The sequence below is a fragment of the Haematobia irritans genome, chromosome 1 (genome assembly GCF_050003625.1).
Source record: "Haematobia irritans isolate KBUSLIRL chromosome 1, ASM5000362v1, whole genome shotgun sequence".
Lineage (NCBI taxonomy): Eukaryota > Metazoa > Arthropoda > Insecta > Diptera > Muscidae > Haematobia > Haematobia irritans.
The window spans coordinates 35,877,527-35,895,052 of record NC_134397.1 but is presented as its reverse complement, the minus strand read 5'-3'; the positions used below and the strand labels follow the sequence as shown (position 1 = coordinate 35,895,052).

Here is a 17,526-nt window from a genome sequence, read left to right as displayed (position 1 = left end):
TAATTCATTAGTTTTATTAAAATTTTAAATGATAAGATTTTCTGTACGAGAAGCGTATTCTCTAGCCGGATCCTTCCATTAGTTAATTAACATTAATGTTTTAAATTTAGCCCTACAGTGTGGCCCATTCCCGACAGTGTGTCCCATGCCGTCTTGAGATGATCGACACTTTCGTATTGTTTGTCCCAATCTCACTCGCCAAAATGCCCTAGTCCAACGGATTGAGATCCGGAGTTTTTGGTGGCCATTGTTCAGTACAAAAGAGGCAAGGAACCTCCACTTTACGCCATTCTTTGTTGACGTGTGCTGAGCACGCTTGCCACTCGACCCAAAAAGAATCTACCAAAATTTGGAGCAAATCTTATCAAAACACTACCAAGCAAAAAATCTTATTTTGTCAAAATTTTATTTCTATAAAATGTCATTATTTTGTTACTATAGAAATTTTAGTCCTAATCTTATTTCTATAAATTTTTTTCGAATTTTAATTCTACAGAAAATGTTTTTATTTCTATAAAAAAATTTGTCAAAATTTTATTTTTATTGAATATTTTGTCAAAATTTTATTTTTATAGAAAATTTTGTCAAAATTTTATTTTTATAGAAAATGTTGTCAAAAGTTTATTTCTATAGAAAATTTTGTCAAAATTTTATTTTTATAGAAAATTTGGCCTAAATTTTATTTTCATAGAAAATTTTATCAAAATTTTATTTTTATAGAAAATTTTATCAAAATGTCATTTTTATAGAAAATTTTGTCAACATTTTATTTTTATAGAAAATTTTGTCAAAATTTTATTTTTATAGAAAATTTTGTCAAAATTTTATTTTTATAGAAAATTTTGTCAAAATTTTATTTTTATAGAAAATTTTGTCAAAATTTTATTTTTATAGAAAATTTTGTCAAAATTTTATTTTTATAGAAAATTTTGTCAAAATTTTATTTTTATAGAAAATTTTGTCAAAATTTTATTTTTATAGAAAATTTTATCAAAATGTTATTTTTATAGAAAATTTTGTCATAATTTTAATTTTATAGAAAATGTTATTTTTATAGAAAATTTTATTTTTATAGAAAATTTTGTCAAAATTTTATTATTATAGAAAATTTTGTCAAAATTTTATTTTTATAGAAAATATTATCAAAATGTTATTTTTATAGAAAATTTTGTCATAATTTTATTTTTATAGAAAACTTTGTCATTATTTTATTATTATAGAAAATTTTGTCAAAATTTTATTTTTATAGAAAATTTTGTCAAAATTTTATTTTATAGAAAATTTTGTCAAAATACAATTTTTATTGAATATTTTATCAAAATTTTATTTTTTTAGAAAATTTTGTCAAAATTTAATTTTTATTGAATAATTTGTCAACATTTTATTTTTATAGAAAATTTTGTCAAAATTTTATTTTTATAGAAAATTTTATCAACATTTTATTTTTATAGACAATTTTGTGAAGTCAGTTTGTCAGTCAGCTTGAATTCCATTATGAATAAGTTTATTTCTCAATGCAATAGATCAAAATTCTGTCGTAAGCTTGTAAAGAATAAAATTAACTGTCACTTGAGTAAATCTATCAGATTAGCGGCTTAGATATCATCCCCAATTTCGTTACAATGCATACCAGCCACCTTGTACTTTCATACAATAATGATTGAAATCTAGTGTCACAGGGTTCTTCATTAATATCCTTGCAAAATATCCAACATATTTTTGTATCCTTTTCTTTTTGGGATATCTGTCCAACTAATGTCGTTGTTGTTGTTGCTTTATGTGATAACTAAATTAGTCCTTAATTACAAAGCATTAATTATTTAGCCATAACAAAAGAATGAAACATTTTAAGATGCAAATCTCGATGATTCTGTGGAAAGACAAAACAAAAAGCGTCAGAGTCGGGAGCATTTAACATCATTGGCCAAAAGACATTTGCATAATTATGTTAACAATAAAATTATAATTACCTATGCCAATGTTGGTTGTTATGTTTACCAAGTCTTCTAATAAATGAAGCTAACAACCATCATACCAAGAAGAATTCAAGAAACAGAATAGAACACGTTTGATATTAGCCCTCCTTTTTGGTATGGAGCATGTGACAGGAGTTCTGTATGAGTTCGGTTTTGAGGACATGCTTCTCTTTTTGTGGTCTTTTACAATAGGAAATAGGCAAGAATTTTTTTTGGCCGAGTCCTTTTTCTCTGCAGACATTATAATTTCTTGTTAAACGACTTATTGTTGAGACATTTGCTCTTGTTGTTGTGGTTTTCTTTGCCTTAATGGACACCACATTTAAAGGCTTAACTTTAATTAGGACTTAAAGTCCAATTTTCTTTGCTGGCTATTTAACTTAATTCGTATAATTGAGTAGCAATGCTGATATTAACATAAAAATTAAACTTTGGTGAATTTTCCGGATCTTTGAATGTCCTGTGGGACATTAGCGCCTTTTTCGATTCAAGTTTTTTTGTTTGAACGTCAAAATCTTTGGATCAAAACAAAATCAAACAATGTCCGATTCTTTACCGGCTAAATGTTTGCATAAATTCTTAAAATTGAAGTTTCGCTCGTTTTGTCCCCCCAATAGAGGAAATCTTCTATTCAGATTTCAAATTTCCTTGATGTTATCTAAATGGTTGGATGACCTCATATTTTTGGTTTCAGAATGGGGAAAATAAACAAAAATAACTTCTGTGCAAAATACAATATCACTGTTCAAACATTAGAAATTTCGCAAAAAAAAAAAAAAAAAATACGAAAAATATAACACAGCTTTGATTGAATAGCATTTTCATGAACTATGTTGGGGTGACACAGTGGGATATTGTTTTCAGATTATATAAAAATACACAATTTTGACAAACTTTTCTATAGAAATGAAATTTTGACAAAATTTTCTATAGAAATGAAATTTTGACTAAATTTTCTATAGAAATAACATTTTGACAAAATTTTTTATAGAAATAAAATTTTGACAAAATTTTTTATAGAAATAACATTTTGACAAAATTTTTTATAGAAATAAAATTTTGACAAAATTTTTTATAGAAAAAATAATTTAACAAACTTTTCTATGTAAATAAGATTTTGACAACATTTTCTATAGAAATAACATTTTGATAACATTTTTTGACCATTTTTTGACAAAATTTTCTATAGAAATAAAATTTTGACAAAATTTTCTATAGAAATAAAATTTTGACAAAATTTTATATAGAAATAAAATTTTGACAAAATTTTATATAGAAATAACATTTTGATACAATTTTTTATAGAAATAAAATTTTGACAAAATTTTTTATAGAAATAAAATTTTGACAAAATTTTCTATAGAAATAAAATTTTGAGAAAAATTTCTATAGAAATAAAATTTTGACAAAATTTTCTGTAGAAATAAAATTTTGACAAAATGTTCTTTAGAAATAACATTTTGATAAAATTTTTTATAGAAATAAGATTTTGATAAAATATCCTATAAAAATAAAATTTAAACAAAAATGTCAATAAATATAAAATTTTGACAAAATGTTCTATAGAAATAAAATTTTAACCAAAATTTCCATAAATATAAAATTTTGACAAAATTTTCTAAAGAAATAAACTTTTGATAAAATTTTCGATAGAAATAAAATTTTGACAAAATTTTCTATAGAAATAACATTTTGACAAAATTTTCTATAGAAATAACATTTTGACAAAATTTTTTATAGAAAAAAATTTTGACAAAATTTTCTATATAAATAAGATTGTGACAAAATTTTCTATAGAAATAACATTTTGATAAAATTTTTTGACAATTTTTTCTATAGAAATAAAATTTTGACAAAATTTACTATAGAAATAACATTTTGATAAAAATTTTTATAGAAATAAGATTTTGACAAAATATCCTATAAAAATAAAATTGAAACAAAAATTTCCATAAATATAAAATTTTGACAAAATGTTCTATAAAAATAACATTTTGGCAATATTTTCTATAGAAATAAAATTTTAACAAAATTTTCTATAGAAATAAAATTTTGACAAAATTTTCTATAGAAATACAAAATTTCTCCATATTTTGGTATATTTACTACAGTCATGAAGACTGTAGATTGTTTCGCTGGGGGGTTACAATTGTTAAAAGCATATCTGTGGATATTCCCAAAGTGCGTATGTATGCGCCATGTATTTTTTATTGTTAAAACATAAAAAAGCCAAAAAGCAAACACTCTTGAGTCATAAAAAGATGCCTTTGGACAAACAATGCGGCAATGCCAAGGAACCACCAAACAAATAATAAACCATGGCAGTAGCAGCAGTCAACAATTTTAGCTTGGCCGGGGGGAAGGAAACATCTTGACAACACATACTCATAACAGTATAAAGATCAAATGTCAATACACCAAGAGACACCACTCTCTCTCTCTCTCATAATCTTTCTCTCACTCAACATTCTCAAATGCTTAAGGAAGTCAACTCAAATATTTATCAGGAAACGGAAATTTACATTTGTGAGTTTTCATGTGATTTTCCCAAACTATTTACCCTGACCTCGTTTCACGAAAACCATATCCATGTATGTTTTGTCAGTAAAGAATGGCATTGTCATAAAAATGAATCGATTCGAACAAATCCTTAAGACATTCAATAAGTTCTTGGTTTTACTGTATTGGTGTATGTGTGGGGGGGGTGTGTGTTTTGTATGAAAGTTAAGACCTTTTATCGTTTTAAATATGGTTATTTGCCCTAGGAAGGAAATCATTTTTAAGGGTCTGAGTAATGGGGACAATCATATAAATACACTTCTTCAAAAAGAACAAAAGAAAACAAGAAGAAATAGCTAAAAAAAACTTTAATGTTTATAGTCAACAAATTGTTTCAAAGGACACAACAAATGCCGCCACAGTTATCCCCAACCCATGGTTATATACACCTCGACAAATATAAAACTTTGACCAAATTTACTGCAGAATAAAATACTCGACGAAAATTTCTATAGAAATAAAATTTGGACAACATTTTCTCTTAAAATAAAATTTGGACATAATTTTTTATAAAATAATTCTGAAAAAACGTCCATAGAAAAAACATTTGCACAAAATATCATTTAGAAATAAAATTTTGTAAAAATGTTCCATGGAAATAAAATGTTGCAACAATTTTCTATAGGAATTGTCTTAATTATTCAGAAAAGTTTCTATAGAAATCAAATGTTCAGAAAATTTTCTACAGAAATGAAATTTTGACTAACTCTAGGGAAATGAAGTTTTTAATAATATTGTCTTTCGAAATTAATTTTTGGAAAAATCTACGGAAATGAAATTTTGACAAAATTGTCTATAGAAATAACATTTTGATAATTTTTTCTATAGAAATGAAATTTTGAGAAAATTTCCTATAGAAATAAAATATTCAGAAAATGTTCTATAGAATAAAATTTTCTATAGAAATACATTTTGTAGAAAATTTTCTAATGAAATAAAATTTTCAGAAAATTTCTATAGAAATAAAATTTTCTATTGAAATAAAATATTCAGAAAATTTTCTATAGAAATAAAATTTTGCAAAAATTTTCTACAGAGATATAACTTTTAAAAAATTTCCTATTTGAATAAAACTTTCAGAAAATTTCCTATAGAAATAAAATGTTCACAAAATTTTCTACAGAAATAAAATTTTCAGAAAATTTTCTATAGAAATAAAACATTCAGAAAACTTCCTATACAAATTAAATTTTCTATAGAAATAAATATTTCAGAAAATTTTCTATTGAAATAAAATTTACAGAAAATTTTCTATTGAAATAAAATTTTCGGAAAATTTTCTATAGAAATACAATTTTGACAACATTTTCTATATAAATTACATTTTCAGAAAAATTTTCATAGAAATAAAATTTTCTTTAGCAAAAAAATTTCACAAATTTTCAAAAGAAATAAACTTTTTGCAAAAATTTTAATTTCTATAGAAATAAAGTTTTCAGAAATTTTTCTATAGAAATAAAATTTTGACAAAATTGCGATAGAAATAAAACTTTGCACAAATTTTCTATAGAAATAAAATTAAATAAATAATTAGAAATAAAATTTTGCAAAAATGTTATATAGAAATAAAATTTTTAAAAAAATTTCTATAGAAATAAAACTTGTAAAAATTTTCTATTCAAATAAAATTTTGTAAATATTTGCTATACAGATAAAATTTTGAAAAAAATTTCCTATAGAAATTTCCTATAAAATTGTCTATATTTTATAAATTTACTATAGAAATAAAAGTTTCTGAAAATTTTCTATAAAAATAAAATTTTCTATAGAAATAAAATTTTTTATATAAAAAACATTTCAGAAAATTTTCTATAGAAACACAATTTTGACAAAATTTTCTACACAAATAAATTTAAAATAAATTTTCAATAAAAATTAAATGTCGATGGTCTGAGAATATATGTGCCCCTTAAATCTGTTCTTTGATAAAGGGGAAAATTAGTCTCCTCTAAATTTAACTAGCGAAAAGGGACAATTTTTTGTGTGCATTCTCACATACATACATACTCTATTTATATTCATAAAATATGAGGTTAATAAAAAGGACCTTATAATACCCAATATTTACCAAATATATTAAATAGGATTTCTTTAAAAATTAATTTTACGTTCACCCATATAAATCATGACAATTCAAATAGAAAAAAATGGTTTATTTTATTTTTTTCAATCCAACCATTGCCAATAACACCCCTGCCCCAAGAAGAATTTGTCCTATTAACTTGTAAGAGCGTTCATATTTCAATGACATATGGTGCATAAATAGCCAACATTTTGGTAACGTCCTCCACAGCCTTTGGGCATTACCGCAGCCGCACAATAATGGAGTTGAAGCAAAACAAGGAAATTGCGAGAAAAAAATCAGCATAGTATCTAAGTAAATATGGACCTTTTTGCTCTTGTTTGCATTTGAGGACCAACATATGACTGTTGTTATATATGTGAGACAGTATGACGTATACATGTTGCAAAATTCAATATTTGCCAACAATTTTACATTTTCGTCACTTTTACCAGGGTTCTCAATGACAATGACATGGAAAAATAAAAGAAACATGAAATTTTTCGAGGAAAAAATAATGCTGTACTGCCATATGTCCGAAAAAATGTAAACAATACAAGGTGTTGTGGGAAAGAAGAAGGGAAAATATCAAAAGTGACATCTTAGTTGATAAATTTGAACGCTACATTCTTTCCAAAAAAATAGTTGGGTTATTACAAATATTTTTTTAGTTTATCTATTGTGAGTTATTTTCACTTAATTTCATTTATTTAATTTATATTTAAAATTACATAAAAAATAAAATTTTTACAACATTTTCTATAGTAATAACATTTTGAAAAATATTACCTATAGTAATAAAATTTGGAAACAGTTTTCTATAGAAATAAAATGTTGACAAGATTTTCTATAGAAACAAAATTGGCAAAAAAATTCTATCAAAATAAAATGTTGACAAAATTTTCTATAACAATAAACTTTTGACAATTTTTTTTTTAAACAAAATATTGACAAATTTTCTATATAAATAAGATTCTGACAAAATTTTCTATAGAAATGGATTTTTGACAAAGTTTTCCATAGAAATATAATATTGAGAACATTTTCCATAGAAATCAAATTTTTACAAAGATAGAAAAGATACTTTTAGAAAATATTTTATAGAAATAAAACTTTTTTTAGATATTAAATTTTTTACAGAAATAATTATTTGACAAATTTTTCTATAGATATAAAATTTTGAAAAAAATTTATAAAGAAATAAAATTTCGAAAAAATTTTATATAGAAATAAAATTTTGACAAAGTTTTCTATAGAAATTAAATTTGTAGAAAATTTTCTATAGAAATAAAATTTAGACAAAATTTTCTATAGAAATAAAATTTAGACAAAATTTTCTATAGAAATAAAATTTTGACAAAGTTTTCTATAGCAATAAACTTTTGACAAAGTTTTCTATAGCAATAAACTTTTGACAAAATTTTCTATAAAAATAAAATTTTGACAAAATTGTCTATAGAAATAAAATTGTGAGAAAAGTTTCTATAGAAATAAAATTTTAGGAACATTTTCTGTAGGTATAAAATTTTGAGAACATTTTCTTTAGAAATAAAATGTTGACAAAATTTTCTATAGAAATAAAATATGACAAAATTTTCTATAGAAATAAAATGTTGACTAAGTTTTCTATAGAAATAAAATTTTGACAACAGTTTCTATAGAAATAAAATTTTGACAAAATTTTCTATAGAAATAAATTTTTGACAAAATTTTGTATAGAATAATTTTTGGAAAAACCTTTTTTTTTGGTAATTTGACGGAAATAGAAATTTTGAGAAAATTTTCTATAAAAGAAAAATTTTGAGGAAACTTTATACAGACATAATTTTTTTTTAAATATAAAATTTTTTGCAGAAATAATAACTTGACAAAATTTTCTCCAGAAATTAATTTTTGAGAAAATTTTCTATAGAAATAATAGAAATAAAATTTTGACAAAATTTTCGATTGAAATAAAATTTTGACAAATTTTTTTATAGAAATAAAATTTTGAAAAAATTTTCTGTAGAAATAAAATTTTGACAAAATTTTCTATAAAAATAAGATTTTGACAACATTTTCTATACAAATAAAATTTTGACAAAATTTTCTATAGAAATAACATTTTGACAAAGTTTTCTATAGAAATAAAATTTTGACAAAATTTTCTATAGAAATAAAATTTTGACAAAGTTTTCTATAGCAATAAACTTTTGACAAAGTTTTCTATAGCAATAAACTTTTGACAAAATTTTCTATAAAAATAAAATTTTGACAAAATTGTCTATAGAAATAAAATTGTGAGAAATTTTTCTATAGAAATAAAATTTTAGGAACATTTTCTGTAGGTATAAAATTTTGAGAACATTTTCTTTAGAAATAAAATGTTGACAAAATTTTCTATAGAAATAAAATATGACAAAATTTTCTATAGAAATAAAATGTTGACTAAGTTTTCTATAGAAATAAAATTTTGACAACAGTTTCTATAGAAATAAAATTTTGACAAAATTTTCTATAGAAATAAATTTTTGACAAAATTTTGTATAGAATAATTTTTGGAAAAACCTTTTTTTTGGTAATTTGACGGAAATAGAAATTTTGAGAAAATTTTCTATAAAAGAAAAATTTTGAGGAAACTTTATACAGACATAATTTTTTTTAAATATAAAATTTTTTGCAGAAATAATAACTTGACAAAATTTTCTCCAGAAATTAATTTGTGAGAAAATTTTCTATAGAAATAATAGAAATAAAATTTTGACAAAATTTTCGATTGAAATAAAATTTTGACAAATTTTTTTATAGAAATAAAATTTTGAAAAAATTTTCTGTAGAAATAAAATTTTGACAAAATTTTCTATAAAAATAAGATTTTGACAACATTTTCTATACAAATAAAATTTTGACAAATTTTCTATAGAAATGAAATTTTGACAAAATTTCCTATAGAAATAAAATTTTGACAAAATTTTCTATAGAAATAAAATTTTGACAAATTTTCTATAGAAATAAAATTTTGAAAAAATTTTCTATAGAAATAAAAGTTTGACAAAATTTTCTATAGAAATAAAATTTTGACAAAATTTTCTATAGAAATAAAATTTTGACAAAATTTTCTATAGAAATAACATTTTGACAAAGTTTTCTATAGAAATAAAATTTTGAAAAAATTTTCTGTAGAAATAAAATCTTGACAAAGTTTTCTATAGCAATAAACTTTTGACAAAATTTTCTATAGCAATAAACTTTTGACAAAATTTTCTATAAAAATAAAATTTAAAAATTCTATAGAAATAAAATTTTGACACAATTTTCTATAGAAATAAAATGTTGACTAAATTTTCTATAGAAATAAAATTTTGACAACAGTTTCTATAGAAATATAATTTTGACAAAATTTTCTATAGAAATAATAACTTGACAAAATTTTCTATAGAAATAAAAGTTTTGACAAAATTTTCCCTAGCAATAAATTCTTGAAAAAAATTTCTATAGAATAATTTTTGGAAATTTTTTTTGTTAATTTGACGGAAATGGAAAATTTGAGAAAATTTTCTATAAAAGAAAAATTTTGAGGAAACTTTATACAGACATAATTTTTTTTAGATATAAAATTTTTTACAGAAATAATAACTTGACAAAATTTTCTCCAGCAATTAATTTTTGAGAACATTTTCTATATAAATAATTTTTTTTTAAAAAACTACAAACGAAAGGATGTGGGTCGAAAATTAAAAAAAATATAAAAAATTTGTAATATATAATATAATAATAGCCATTTGTAAAAAGATTATAATATTTTTGTGTTATATGCTGTAGTTGAAAATTAACTAGATTCAAAATTACCGTCAATATTGACGAAATAAGCTGGCCTAATTCCCCAATGCCAATTTTGTAAATCAATTACAGGTCGAATTTACAAAAAAAAAAAAACAATCAGCATTATATGGAAAGATTGTCGTAATAAATTATGAACTTAAATGGGGTTTGCAAATAATATGTCTGAATTTAATCATCCAATTGTAACCCGAATAAATATGATCGCCTAAGTCAGCATTAAATTTTAAATGACAAATTATTTTACCACGCAGGTTTTAGTAAACTTGCGGAAGCAAAAAACTACATGAGAGAGGTATTGAATAAAATCTTAATAAAGAAAAGTATTGCAAAAATATTGCATTAGAGTATAAATTGGTTTGGGTTCAAAGTTTGCAAAACAGTAGGAATGGGTCTAAAGCCTCTAACCGACGGAGTAAAAGTTTGTCGATGAGATGTTAAATAAGCTCACTTATGAGTTTAATAGAATCAAGCGAATGCTGAAAAAATCAAAATAAAATAAAATTTTATAAAAATACTGCTAGTTTAGTATAATTTCCAAAAAAAGGAACATATCTGGAGTAATTCCTTCGACATTTTTTTTCCAAAACATCTTCAAACTTCGACCAAATATGATGGTTTCTTCAATGTAGTACCCATCTTCCTACCAAACGGATATGTTATTTGCACGTAAATTTACCGGTTGTTGAAACTTCATCATAAAAATCACTCACATGGACCGAAGATTTTAAGTAAATTTTCCAAATAAATACCAACAATTTGATGGGTTGTCATCTTCCTGGATCCTCATATGAAAGGTCGTAGCAGACAAAAAATGTTAACATATCCTTTGTTTAACGAATCGTTGAAAATGCGGGCCATAAGCAAGGACCTTTGTGTGTTTCTTTTTGTTTTTGTGTTTCATTCCCATGATGTTGCCACCCACCTTTCAGATGGTTGTTCGCGGTAAAGACTGGAAAAAAATGAAAACTCATAAAAAATGTTTTCGAGAAAAAAAGAAACGGGTAAAACCCAAATAGGCAAATGGATGATAAAAAGGCGCCAAGAATCCCAAATCGACGAAACAAAAGATATAAAAGGTTTATAAATTATAACTTTTATATTTGTTGAGAGAAAAGAATCACAGCAATTGGTTAAAAGACAACAAAAGTTGATATCGACAAAAGAAATTAAATGTTGTGCGATGAAGAAAGGGGAAGGTACAGTGTATTAAATTGTTAAAAAAATAGAAAGTAAAATTTCCCAAAAAATTTTGGGAATATAATTTTAATAAATTTTTCTAAAGATATAATGTTTTACAATATTTTCGATGGAAATAAAATTTTGAGAAAATGTTCTATAGAAATAAATTTTGTCAAAATTTTCTATTAAAATAAAATTTTGACAAAATCTTTTCTAAAAAATTGAGTATTTTATAAGAAATAAAATATTGCAAAAATTTTAAATGGAACTAAAATGTTTAAAAAATTTCTATAGAAATAAAGTCTTATATCTTATCTCTATAGAAATAAAATTTTTAGCTTGTCTTTGATTTTCGTCGACCTTTTTTGTTATAATAATAAATTAACTTTTTTTCAATCTCGAGGTCTATTTTGTTTTTAAATATTTTATTTATTTTAATAAATAAATATTGGAGAAAATAAAAATAAATTAGGGATAATAAAAAAAATAAAAGAAGATGTCGAGATTAAAAAAACATTAATTTATTACTTAAAACAAAAGTTCGACGAAAATTAGAAAAAGATATAAAATTTTATTTCTATCGAAATAAAATTTTTTAAAAAAATTATTTTATTGAACATTTTTGCAATATTTTACTTCTTAGAAAATATTAAACATAAAAACATTAATTTATTATTGTAATAAAATTTCGCAAAAATCTTTATTGATATAACAATTTTGCAAAACATTTTCTATAGAAATAACATTTTGCAAAGATTTTCGATAGAATTAAATTTTACAAACATTTTCTATAAAAATTAAATGACCTCAAGCCTTAAAAAACTCCACAAATACTTATACAACTACAAAAATACAATTTTACAATTTTTTTTATAGAAACACAATTTTTACAAAGTTTTCCACAGAAATAAAATTTTTGACAAAATTTTCTAAATAAGTATAATTTTGAGAAAAATTTCTACAGAATTAAAATTTTGCAAAAATTTTTATAGAGATAAATTTTTGCAAACAAAAAAAATCAAATTTTACATAATATTTTATAGAATTACAATTTTCACAAAGTTTTCTACAGAAATAAAATTTTGAGAAAATGTTCTATACAATATTGAGACAAATTGCTCTAAGGGTAAATTTTCTATAGAAGTAGAATCTTCTAAATTTTTTTTTACAGAAGTAAGATATTATATCTCATCTCTATAGAATTAAAATTTTGACAAAAGTCCTTTAGAGAAAAATTTACACATATTTTCTATAGAAATACAATTTTGACAAAAATTTTCTATAAAAATAAAATTCTACAAAATATTTCTAAAGAAATAAAATTTTGACAAATTTGTTTAAAGAAATAAAAATTTTCCACATTTTCTATTGAAATGAAGTTTTGCAAAAATGTTTAAGAAATAAAATTTTAATTTCAAAGAAATAAAATTTTGAGAAAATTTCGGTAGAAATTAAATTTTAACACAATTTTCTGTAAAAATAATTTTTTATAAAATTTTCGATAGGCACAAATAAAATATTTGAAATCTTTCTGTAGGAATAAAATGGTTGTATTTCTATAGAAATAAAGTGTTGACAAAGGTTTCTATAGAAATAAAATGTTGACAAAATTTTCTATATAAATAAAGTTTTGACAAAAGTTTCTATAGAAATAAAATGTTGACAAAATTTTCAATAGAAATACAATTTTAAAAAGTTTTCTATAGAAATTAAATTTTGACCAAATTTTTGTATATAAGCATAATTTTGAGAAAATTTTCTATAAAATTAAAATTTTCTATAGAAATAAAATCTTCCAAAACTGTTCTATAGAAATAAGATATTATGTATTACTCTATAGAATTAAAATTTTAGCAAAAGTCCTCCATAGAAAAAAATTACAAACAATTTCAATAGAAATAAAATTTTGAGAAAAAAATTCTATGGAAATTAAAATAACTAAATATTTCTAAAGAAATAAAATTTTGAAGAAATTTTCTAGGGAAATAAAATTTTCTTAGAAATAAATTCTTTTAAAAATTTTCTGTAGGCTTAAACAAAGTTTTTAAAAACTTTCCCAACAAAAACTGGGTAAGTACTAGTGATTCTTCCAGTAATACCGGTAATCAAAGACTTACTACTTGTAGTATTACCTGGAATTAAAAATTAATAACATACCTGTGTAGACCAAAAGTGATTCCTTTTATTAATACCAGTAATTAAAATCATGAGGTCCGGGTTCGAATACTGCTGAGACCCTCCATTTTTAAAATTATTTTTGTTTTTGTTTTTTTTATTCTTATTAAATATTAATAGATTAAATTTTTTATAGAAATAAATTTTTGACAAAATTTTCTATAGAAATAAAATTAAAAAAAAAATTTCTATAGAAATAAAATTGTGACGAAATGATCTATTTTGACAAAATTTTCTATTGAAATAAAAATTTGCAAAATTTTTCCAAATTTTCTATTGATATAAAATTTTGCAAAATAAAATTCTAATTTCTGACAAATAACATTTTGAGAAAATTAAGTTTTGATACAATTTTCTGTAGAAATACAGTTTTGTAAAATTTTCTATAGACATAAATAAAATTTTTTAAAACTTTCTGTAGGAATAAAATGTTGACAAAAGTTTCTCTGGAAAAAAAATTTTCATAAAATTTCTATTAAAATAAAATGTTGACAAATTTTTCTATAGAAATAAGTTTTTTTTTACAAAATTTGCTAAAGAAATAAAATTTTGGGAAATTTTCTATAGAAATACAATTTTAGGAAATTTTCTATATAAATAAAATTTTGACAAAGTTTTAGATGGGAATAAAATGATTTTGTTGTTTTTGATTTCAGCTTAAAACCATGCATTGACTAAACTACAAGTGTAGCTTAACCAACAGAGGAAAAGAATATTTGTCAAATTTATTTGGGCAACGCCCTATAGACTGCAAGATGGTTGGATGGATACACGTTTCGGAACTACCACATTCCTCATCAGCATCCTCTACTTGCAGCAAAACTATCAACCAATTATCAGAATAAATTCAGGCAGTTCACTAAACCCAAAGTGAACCACACTTGACCCTTCCGAAAAAAGGTTTATGATAGCCGGCCTTTGTCGAAAAAGTTTTAAAGATATACAATTTGGACAAAATTTTCTTTAGAAATAAAATTTTGATAAAACTTTCTATATAAATAAAATGTTTACAAATTTTTTTAAGAAATAAAGTTTTAACAAAACTTTCTATAGAATTGAAATGTTGACCAATTTTTTTATAGATTGCAAAAGTTTTCTATATAAATACAATTTTGAGAAAATATTCGATACTCGTAGAAATAAAATTTTGAGAACATTTCCTATAGAAGTACAATTTTGCCAAAGTTTTCTATAGAAAATAAATTTTCTATATAAAATTATTTACAATAATCAATATTATCTCTTCATAAGCCACAGTACTTTTGTTAAATGTCTGTAATGAATTTCACACTTAAAATCATGGTAAAATCATAAAAAATTATGTTGATGGTCCATAACTGTAGTCGCTGGCTTGGCAAATAACCACCGGCAATAAAAAGTCAAAGAACTCTTTTTGGCCACAAATTGTAAATTGTGGCGGAAAGGAAGGAAATTATTGTCCTTCTTGTGGTTTTTGTACCATGAGAAATCGGTGAAAAGTTTTGTCCAGGAAGACAAAAATAAGAACACAAAAATCTTTAATTAGCTACAGAAATCTAAACATTGTTGTAATGTTTTTGCTGCTTGCTGCGCTATTTAACCTCCTCCGTCTCATCATTCCTGATTGGGCGGTATTGTGGAATCCTGTTGCGAGTCATCAGATAAGCAAGTGTCTAAGTTTGAATGAGGGGAGGGAAAATTAACTTGTAAATGCCACCATTCTAAGTACTCCCAATCCTGACACGTCAAGGCGCTTTATATTTCGCCTTTCATTGCCTTCTGACTGACTTCCTTGGCATAATCACTTTTGGTGTTTTTGTTCATGCCACAGAAGAAATCAACATGGAACAGTGGTGGCTAAACAACAATTTCGCCTGATTGTTGTTAATATCTGTGGTACACGATAACCCAAACCCTGGGCTGAGAAAGTGTGCTTTTTTGTGATTCTACATGGGAAATTGCCTTATACTAGGAACTCTTCGTTTGGAGTGGCTAAGTTCAAGATTCCCTTAGGGAATCATTTTCTTTGGAATCTTTTTGTAAGAATCAACGATTTACAATCATTTAAGTAAATGGCAAAAGTTTTCCATTATTTTAGGTGTAAGCAACCATTACCGTTTAAATTGTTTTAATGGTTTTTTAAGTTTTTTTTGAATTTTTTTGTCGATAGCTGGATTGCCAAAAATAAAATGTTGTTCAAAATTATTTAACTTGCCATAAAAATATTTGAAAAGTAATTCAAAAAACTTTTTTTTGCGTTTTGATTGCTGCAAAACATTTGGAAAGAAATTATTTGCAATTCATGCAGCAATTAAAATTAAGAGAAAACATGAGAGACCCCTCAAGAAACAAGAGTGAATTGGTTTTATGCTAATTAATATATTTAGTATTGTAGAATTTATAGAAAATGTTTGCAAATTTTTTCAAAGTTTTCTGAAAATTTTATTTCTAAAAAAATTTTCTGAAAATTTTGTTTCCAAAATTTTGTTTTCAAAAATTTTATTTTCTAGAAAATTGCCTGAAAATTTTATTTCTGTAGCAAATTTTCTATAAAATATTTTCTGAAAATTTCACTTCTATAGAAAGTATTCTAAAAATTTAATTTCTATAGCAAATTGTCTATAGAAAATTTTCTAAAAATTTGATATTTCTATAGAAAATTTTCTAAAAAAATTATTTCTATAGAAAATATTTAAAAAATTAATTTTTTAGAAATTTTGCCAAAATTTCATTTTTATAGACAATTTTGTCAAAATTTTATTTCTATAGAAAACTTTCGGAAAATTTTATTTCCATAGAAAATTTTGACAACATTTTATTTTTATAGAAAATTTTGTCAAAATTTTATTTTTATAGACAATGTTGTCAAAATTTTATCTCTGTAGAAAGTTTTCTCAAAATTTTATTTCTGTAGAAGATTTTCTGAAAATTTTATTTCTATAGAAAATTTTCTGACAATTTTATTTCTATAGAAAATTTTGTCAAAATTATATTTTTACAGAAAATTTTCTGAAAATTTTATTTCTATTGAAATTCTTTTTTGACAATTTTATTTCTATAGAAAATTTTCTGTAGAAGATTTTCTGAAAATTTTATTTCTATAGACAAATAGAAATTTTTCTGAAAATTTTATTTCTATAGAAAATTTTGTCAAAATTATATTTTTACAGAAAATTATCTGAAAACTTTATTTCTATTGAATTTTTTTCTGATAATTTTTATTTCTATAGAAAATTTTCTAAAAATTTTATTTCTAAACATTTTATTTATCTAGAAGTTTTTCTGAAAATTTAATTTTATAGAAAATTTTGGAAAAATTTTATTTCTATAGAAAATTGTCTCAAAATTTAATTTCTATAGCAAATTTTCTATAGAAAATTTTCTAAAAATTTAATTTCTATAGAAAATTTTCTGAAACATTTATTTCTATAGAAAACTTTTAAAAATTTAATTTTAATAGGAATTTTGCCAAAATTTTACTTTTTTAGAATATTTTGCCAAAATTTTTCTATACAAAACTTTCGGAAAATTTTATTGTCAACATTTTATTTTTATAGAAAATTTTGTCAAAATTTTATTTTTATAGAAAATGTTGTCAAAGTTTTATCTCTTTAAAAATTTTTTCAAAATTTTATCTCTGTAGAAAATTTTCTCAAAATTTTATTTCTGTAGAAGATTTTCTCAAAATTTTATTTCTATAGAAAATTTTCTGAAAATTTTATTTCTATAGAAAATTTTGTCAAAATTATATTTTTACAGAAAATTTTCTGAAAA

The 17,526-nt window shown here is 22.5% G+C and overlaps 1 long non-coding RNA gene across 1 annotated transcript; it reads left to right on the top strand.

The window, feature by feature from the left end:
• Nucleotides 1-10,814: 10,814 nt before the first annotated feature.
• Nucleotides 10,815-14,804, top strand: LOC142238143 (uncharacterized). Its single transcript, XR_012722662.1, has 2 exons — nt 10,815-11,615; nt 14,430-14,804. It is a non-coding gene; the product is annotated as an uncharacterized LOC142238143 (long non-coding RNA).
• The last annotated feature ends 2,722 nt before the right edge of the window (nt 14,805-17,526 follow it).